The sequence below is a fragment of the Procambarus clarkii genome, chromosome 78 (genome assembly GCF_040958095.1).
Source record: "Procambarus clarkii isolate CNS0578487 chromosome 78, FALCON_Pclarkii_2.0, whole genome shotgun sequence".
NCBI lineage: Eukaryota > Metazoa > Arthropoda > Malacostraca > Decapoda > Cambaridae > Procambarus > Procambarus clarkii.
Genome location: NC_091227.1, coordinates 8700360 through 8709452, shown reverse-complemented (window position 1 = coordinate 8709452; position 9093 = coordinate 8700360). Strand labels below are relative to the sequence as shown.

The window sequence follows — 9093 nt, the reverse complement described above, 5'->3', positions numbered from 1 at the left end:
CTCTCTCTCTCTCTCTCTCTCTCTCTCTCTCTCTCTCTCTCTCTCTCTCTCTCTCTTCCTCTCTCTCTCTTCCTCTCTCTCTCTCTCTCTCTCTCTCTCTCTCTCTCTCTCTCTCTCCTCTCTCTCTCTCTCTCTCTCTCTCTCTCTCTCTCTCTCTCTCTCTCTCTCTCTCTCTCTCTCTCTCTCTCTCTCTCTCTCTTCCTCTCTCTCTCTCTCTCTCTCTCTCTTCCTCTCTCTCTCTCTCTCTCTCTCTCTCTCTCTCTCTCTCTCTCTCTCTCTCTCTCTCTCTCTCTCTCTCTCTCTCTCTCTTCCTCTCTCTCTCTCTCTCTCTCTCTCTTCCTCTCTCTCTCTCTCTCTCTCTCTCTTCCTCTCTCTCTCTCTCTCTCTCTCTCTCTCTCTTCCTCTCTCTCTCTCTCTCTCTCTTCCTCTCTCTCTCTCTCTCTCTCTTCCTCTCTCTCCCTCTCTCTCTCTTCCTCTCTCTCCCTCTCTCTCCCTCTCTCTCCCTCTCTCTCCCTCTCTCTCCCTCTCTCCCCCCCTCTCTCTCCCTCTCTCTCCCCCCCTCTCTCTCCCTCTCTCTCCCCCCCCCTCTCTCTCTCTCTCCTCCCCTCTCTCTCCCTCTCTCCCCCCCTCTCTCCCCCCCTCTCTCCCCCCCTCTCTCCCCCTCTCTCCCCCCCCCTCTCTCCCCCCCCCCTCTCTCCCCCCCCTCTCTCCCCCCCCCTCTCTCCCCCCCCCTCTCTCCCCCCCTCTCTCCCCCCCTCTCTCCCCCTCTCTCTCCCTCCCTCACTCTATCTGTCATTCTCTTACACATACTCGGGCCGCTCCAAGCAACAGCCTGGTGGACCAAACTCTCACAAGTCAAGCCTGGCCTCGGACCGGGCTCGGGGAGAAGAAGAACTCCCCAAACCCTATCAAGCAGGTACTCCACTTTTAGGTTTTTAAACAAGAATAATACAATTAAAATGGATCATCTTGTGTAGGGAATAGTGTTGCGACCTCTACTGCGACCTCTAATCGCCTAACGAATTATTTCCTTTGAATAAAACGGATAAAGCAGGGACGGTAGGCGACAAGACAGATAAACGAATAAAATAGGAGGGAATAGGGTAATGGAAAGGGAGGAAAATTAGGATAAATAGGTTAATGCCTGAACAGCGAGAGAAGGGAGGGCCTAATCTGGATTGAGATGAAGATAGCCGAGGATGGTGTTGGATGGAATATTATTTTGGAAAGACTGTTGTTGGTGGAGATTGTTTGAGGAGTTTGTCAAATTTAAGTGGTGTGGAAGCGATACCTGGAAGGGACTCGGATAAGTGGAGTTAAGGACTAGAGGATAGAAGTTGAGGATTGTAGGATAGAAGATGAGAATAAGAGGATGGGTGAGGACAGAAGGATCACCAGGGCAGCCTGACCCTACGTAAGGCAACAAGAGCAGGGGTATAGAATCGCCACTATTTTAAAATAGTCCCATGAAGGTAGTTTTATTGCTAGTCCCTGTGAGTAGCCCTATCCCAATCCTTAACCCCTATTCCATATCCTTCATAGCCCTATCAAGAAGCTTCCTGTATACAGTTCCTATACAATGCCTCTAAAAGATAACTGGACAGAAAGTTACCGTAGAATCCACAATAGTCGCCCCTGGAAACCTTCGCAAAAACCCCTGGGGGGGGAGAGATTCCTTGTTAGAAGTTATTAAGAGTTCTTTGTTGAGGAGGGAGGAGGGGGGGGGGGGTTGGCATGGGGTCCAGTCGTTAATGTTGGACCGCTAATCGGCAAGAGGTCATTCAGGTCCAGTCATCGTCCAATAACTTACAGTGGTCGTCACTATTGTTGTAATGGGTGTGTTTGATTTGGGGTGATGGACCATAGTCACGAGGGCTGATGTTGACTCTCTCCTACCTGCCCGTCTCGCCTGATTTTATCTTTCTCCTCTCTCTCCCCCCTCCCCCCTGCGTCTGTCTCTCCCCTCCCCCATGCGTATGTCTCCCCCCTCCTGCGTCTCTCTCTTCCCCTGCTTGATACCTGGTTGATGGGGTTCTGGGAGTTGTTCTACTCCCCCCAAGCCCGGCCCGAGGCCAGGCTTGACTTGTGAGAGTTTGGTCCACCAGGCTGTTGCTTGCAGCGGCCCGCATGCCCACATACCCACCACAGCCCGGTTGTTCCGGCAATATTTGCCGGAACAAATATCTTCCCTCTGCGTCCTTCTCTCTCCCCCTCTCCTTCGGTCTCTCTGCACAACCCTCATTTCTTGTCTCCGAAACTCTGACTTTCTCTCAACTATCTCCCTCACTCTCACCCGGTTAGCTTCATGCGGTTAAAATAATTCCATAAATCATTGAACAATTAACCCAGCCTAGTTATGGGATCCCCACGTGTCTATGGTAAATAACTAGTCCAAAGTCTCCCGACGTTCATCTTATAACAGAATAATACCTCTTATCCTTGTTTGGTGCAAGTTTTCTTGATATAACTAATATTAACTTTTGTCGAGGCTGTTTTATTAAGTCAAACTCTTGTTAAATTGCATAAATTTCTATTTAGTAAAACGTTTCTCATTAATAAAGAATTACTATATATAATACAACTTGATTTCCTCCTTGTCCCACATAATAATATATTTTGTATCTTTATTCATTCCGCTTTTGAATGGAAAGAATAAGGTATTAAAACCTTACGCATCTTCCATTCTCCGCTTCTTTATTGACTCTTCCCTTGAACTGTCATTTAGTGCCGGTTGTTCCTCTTCCGTGTTCCTTGTCCCCAGAGGTCTTCCTTCACCCTGGTGCGAGGACACACACACACACACACACACACACACACACACACACACACACACACACACACACACACACACACACACACACACACACACACACCAGGCAACGACTTCATTGATTGATTGATGAAGATTAAGCCACCCAAAAGGTGGCACGGGCATGAATAGCCCGTAAGTGGTGGCCCTTTTGAGCCATTACCAGTATCAAGAGCTGATACTGGAGATCTGTGGAGGTGCGACTGCACCTGCGTGACGGGAGATGTCTCCCGTGTACGACTTCACTATATTCTCTGACTTTATACCAGAGACAATGACAGAAAGATTACATAGAGAGTATTATGGAGAGATTATAGTGAGATTATAGAGATTATAGAGTATTAGAGAGAAATTATAGAGGGTATTATATAGATTATAGTATTATAGAATTTATAGAGAATTATATATAGATTATAGAGTATTATTGAGAGACTATAGTGAGATTATAGAGTATTATAGATATATTATAGCGAGTATTATAGAGAGATTATAGGAAGTATTATAGATTATAGTGAGATTATAGAATATTATAAAGAGATTATAGAGTATTATAAAGAGATTATAGAGTATTATAGAGATTATAAAGTGATTATAGAGAGTGGTCTTACTCTCTCTCCCCACCAATGGGATACATCAAGACCTCTCAGAGCATAACCATGACCCACCAGAACATCTAAATCCAGTTCCCCGCGACCGCACATTGCAACCAGTCCATTGCAGAGGGCGTGCCCGGTGTGTGTGTGTGTGTGTGTGTGTGTGTGTGTGTGTGTGTGTGTGTGTGTGTGTGTGTGTGTGTGTGTGCCCCAGAGCCCGGCGTCCCGTCCAACATGGCTGTGTTGCTGCATATTGCAGCTCGGGGAGCCCCGGCGTCCGTGCCTGCCCTCTCCACTGTTCGCTAAATTGGTTAATTTTCCTTTAGTCCTCCGTCTGGTGTCGTCTCCTCCCTCCCTCCCTCCCTTCCTTCACCGTCCTGTTGTTCATCGTACGGTGCTATGGACCTCGTAGGGGCCTCGTAGCCTGGTAGATAGCGCGCAGGACTCGTGATTCTGTGGCGCGGGTTCGATTCCCGCACGAGGCAGAAACAAATGGGCAAAGTTTCTTTCACCCTGAATGCCCCTGTTACCTAGTAGTAAATAGGTACCTGGGTGTTAGTCAGCTGTCACGGGCTGCTTCCTGGGGGTGGAGGCCTGGTCGAGAACCGGGCCGCGGGGACACTAAAGCCCCGAAATCATCTCAAGATAACCTCAAGATCTCAAGATATGGACCCTCCATCTAGGTAACGTGGTTCTGCGTCGTGGTAACGTGGTTCTGCGTCGTGGTAACGTGGTTCTGCGTCGTGGTAACGTGGTTCTGCGTCGTGGTAACGTGGTTCTGCGTCGTGGTAACGTGGTTCTGCGTCGTGGTAACGTGGTTCTGCGTCGTGGTAACGTGGTTCTGCGTCGTGGTAACGTGGTCCTGAAACCAGGCAACGAGATTCTGTTTTATGGCACAAGGATCCTTGTTTACTACGACGCGACCCCCACCATAACACTGCTGATCTCCGTAATGGGCCTGGTGTCACGAGGGAGGGCAGCGGTGTCACGAGGGAGGGCAGCGGTGTCACGAGGGAGGGCAGCGGTGTCACGAGGGAGGGCAGCGGTGTCACGAGGGAGGGCAGCGGTGCCACGAGGGAGGTCAGCGGTGCCACGAGGGAGGGCAGCGGTGCCACGAGGGAGGGCAGCGGTGCCACGAGGGAGGGCAGCGGTGCCACGAGGGAGGGCAGGAGTGCCACGAGGGAGGGCAGGAGTGCCACGAGGGAGGGCAGGAGTGCCACGAGGGAGGGCAGGAGTGCCACGAGGGAGGGCAGGAGTGCCACGAGGGAGGGCAGGAGTGCCACGAGGGAGGGCAGGAGTGTCACGAGGGAGGGCAGGAGTGCCACGAGGGAGGGCAGGGGTGCCACGAGGGAGGGCAGCAGTAATATTGAACCAGAGCCTCCCTGGTGACATTACTGCTCTCGGTAATAGCACTACTGTCGCCCATAATGGCGTACGACGATCCTCCCATAATGGTATTACATTCCCCTTCATATCACAACGGCCCTACATTACCACCTCAGTTCCCTCCATCTTTTCCAATCTTCACCACCGCCATTACCTACCACCTCAACCACCACCACCTCTACCACCACCTCCTCTACCACCATCACCTCTACCACCATCACCTCAACCACCATCACCTCAACCACCATCACCTCAACCACCACCACCTCAACCACCACCACCTCAACCACCACCACCTCAACCACCATCACCTCAACCACCACCACCTCAACCACCACCACCTCAACCACCATCACCTCAACCACCACCACCTCAACCACCATCACCTCAACCACCACCACCTCAACCACCACCACCTCAACCACCATCACCTCAACCACCATCACCTCAACCACCACCACCTCAACCACCATCACCTCAACCACCACCACCTCAACCACCACCACCTCAACCACCATCACCTCAACCACCATCACCTCAACCACCACCACCTCAACCACCATCACCTCAACCACCACCACCTCAACCACCACCACCTCAACCACCACCACCTCAACCACCATCACCTCAACCACCATCACCTCAACCACCACCACCTCAACCACCACCACCTCAACCACCATCACCTCAACCACCATCACCTCAACCACCACCTCAACCACCTTAACCACCACCATCACCTCAACCACCACCACTTCAACCACCATCACCTCAACCACCACCTCAACCACCCACCTCAACCACCACCTCAACCACCACCTTAACCACCACCATCACCTCAACCACCACCTCAACCACCATCACCTCTACCACCACCTCAACCACCACCTCAACCACCACCTCAACCACCACCTCAACCACCACCACCTCTACCACCACCTCCTCTACCACCACCACCTCTACCACCACCTCAACCACCACCTCAACTACCACCACCTCTACCACCACCTCCTCTACCACCACCACCTCTACCACCACCTCCTCTACCACCACCACCTCTACCACCACCTCAACCACCACCTCAACTACCACCACCTCTACCACCACCTCCTCTACCACCACCACCTCAACCACCACCTCAACCACCACCTCAACTACCACCACCTCTACCACCACCTCCTCTACCACCACCACCTCAACCACCACCTCAACCACCACCTCAACCACCACCTCAACCACCACCTCAATCACCTCTACCACTATAGGAAGGAGGTAGGGAGTTATCAGGGAAAGCACCAAGCCATTACGACTATATATAGCACTTGGAAGGGGTCAGGATAAGGATTTGAGATTGGACGGAGGGGAAGAAATGGTGCCCAACCACTTGGGACCACAGGTAGGAGTGGATAAATGAGTGGTGGAATATTACCAGTGGCGTCCCACAGGGGTCAGTACTGGAGTGCCAATTCTATTTCTCATCTATGTAAACGGTTCGTCAGAGGGGATAGATTCTTGCCTCTCAAGTGGCTACTGGAGTATCACTCAAGAAGGAGCAAATGAAGCTGGATGCTGGGACTAGCATGCTGGACACAAGGACCCATACGACCAAGAAACTCATCCTGGAATCAGACAGAGAAAGTGTCCAAACATGGAGTTTGATATTAGACCAAATTTGTCACTAGAAGCCCACATTAAGATGATATCAGCTGAATACGGAAGGATGTCTAATATAAGAACTACCTTAAGGAATCTAAAGTCTGTTTAAAAGGAATTGTGGAGACATGATCACCACATACAAAATATACAGTAGTATAGACAGGGGTAGACAACAAACAGGCTAAAAAAGCATATGTAGTACTCGATTAAAGGGACATCGATGGAAACTAAACACCCAGATAAGTCGCCTTTTTGATGACCTTTCGATGATTGTGAGGATCAACGTCCTCCCGGCCCTGTCTTTGACCAGGCCTCCTGGTTGGGGGTTTGGTCAACCAGGTTGTTGGACGTGCCTGCTTGCAGCTGACGTATGAGTCACAACCTGAATGATCAGGTATCCTTTGAAGGTATTTATCAATTTCTCTCTTGAACACTGTGAGGGGTCAGCCAGTTATGTTTAGAGGGAGTGTTCTAAACTCCCACTAAACATACTTCTGGAGGCTCCAAACCTTGGAGGGGGAACTCCTGGAGGCTCTGAGCCTTGGAGGACTCCTGGAGGCGTCGAGCACTTGGGGGGGGGGGGGACTCCTGAAGGCACTGAGACAGTCCCCCCTGACGGACACAAATGTTTGGTCATGTTCCTCGAGCGCAGGTTTAATAACTGTATAAAAATGTTTTCTGGAGTTTCTCATAATTTGCATTTTAATACAGATTCCGCAGATAATATTCAGGAGACCGGCTAAAGCGTTGTATGTAATTTAAATATTTTCCTGCTCTTATCAGCGCAGAATTCACCAAATTAACATTTTTGCCTTCGTTGAGCTTGAAACTTTGCTCTCTGAACAATTCAGAATTTTTATTGTATCCTTTCCAGTGTGTGGACAATGAGTTATAGGGTCAAAAAATGTATGTGTGTATTTATTGTTTCATGGGGGATTTTGTAGCGTTAAAGGGGAGGTCGCGGCGTGGCCAGGGGGTCGTCAGGGAGGAATTTTTATGGTTGTGGAAAGTGTACAAAAAAAAGAGGTAGTTTTGACTTCAATAAAATTATTTGTTTGCTGGTTAGAATCCTAACGTTTTTATGCCAGGATGCTTAGTGTTGATAAAATACACAAACGCCCTTGTTTTCTCTCTCTCTCTCTCTCTCTCTCTCTCTCTCTCTCTCTCTCTCTCTCTCTCTCTCTCACACACACACACACGCACACACACACACACACACACACACACACACGCACACACACACACACGCACACACACACACACACACACACACACACACACGCACACACACACACGCGCACACACACACACACACACACACACACACACACACACACACACACACACACACACACACACACACACACACACGCGCACGCACACACGCACACACACACTTTAACGCTTTAGTTGATATACAGAATTATATGAACATGTTTGCTGATGATGCTAAGATAATAGGAAGGATAAGAAACTTAGATGATTGTCATGCCCTTCAAGATGACCTGGACAAAATAAGTATATGGAGCACCACTTGGCAAATGGAATTTAATGTTAATAAATGCCATGTTATGGAATGTGGAATAGGAGAACATAGACCCCACACAATCTATATATTATGTGAGAAATATTTAAAGAATTCTGATAAAGAAGGAGATCTAGGGGTGGTTCTAGATAGAAAACTATCACCTGAGGACCACATAAAGAATATTGTGCGAGGAGCCTATGCCACGCTTTCTAACTTCAGAATTGCTTTTAAATACATGGATAGCGATATACTAAAGAAATTGTTCACTACTTTTGTTAGGCCAAAGCTAGAATATGCAGCGGTTGTGTGGTGCCCATATCTTAAGAAGCACATCAACAAACTGGAAAAGGTGCAAAGACATGCTACTAAGTGGCTCCCAGAACTGAAGGGCAAGAGCTACGAGGAGAGGTTAGAGGCATTAAATATGCCAAAACTAGAAGACAGAAGAAAAAGAGGTGATATGATCACTACATACAAAATAGTAACAGGAATTGATAAAATTGATAGGGAAGATTTCCTGAGACCTGGAACTTTAAGAACAAGAGGTCATAGATTTAAACTAGCTAAACACAGATGCCGAAGAAATATAAGAAAATTCACTTTCGCAAACAGAGTGGTAGACGGTTGGAACAAGTTAGGTGAGAAGGTGGTGGAGGCCAAGACCGTCAGTAGTTTCAAAGCGTTATATGACAGAGTGCTGGGAAGACGGGACACCACGAGCGTAGCTCTCATCCTGTAACTATACTTGAGTAATAACACACACACACACACACACACAAACACACACAGTTTCACATGTTGATATGACAGAGCTCAGTAGGCTGAGGAACTTGTACACCAGTTTGACAATTTACAATTTAGAGGCGGGGTGCAAAGAGCCGAAGCTCAACCCCCGCAATCACAATTAGGTGAGTTCACAAAATATCACTCTGGTGATAGAGACAGGTGGAGGTTGGGGAGGGTGTGAGGGGGGGGGGTTCTCGGAGGTCGGCGAACACATTAACCCCCTTCACTCCTTCGCTCCTCTTCCGGACTGACTATGCAGATAACACTACCGATTTCCTCTACTTCCTCTAAGGGGGGAGGGGGTGTGGGGAAAGTGTGTGCAAGGGTATCTTACC

At 49.0% G+C, this 9093-nt stretch overlaps 1 protein-coding gene across 1 annotated transcript in view; it reads left to right on the top strand.

The window, feature by feature from the left end:
* LOC123746157 (leucine-rich repeat neuronal protein 2) overlaps positions 1 to 9093 on the top strand; it is a 581329-nt gene that overhangs the window by 452531 nt on the left and 119705 nt on the right. The window lies entirely within an intron of this gene.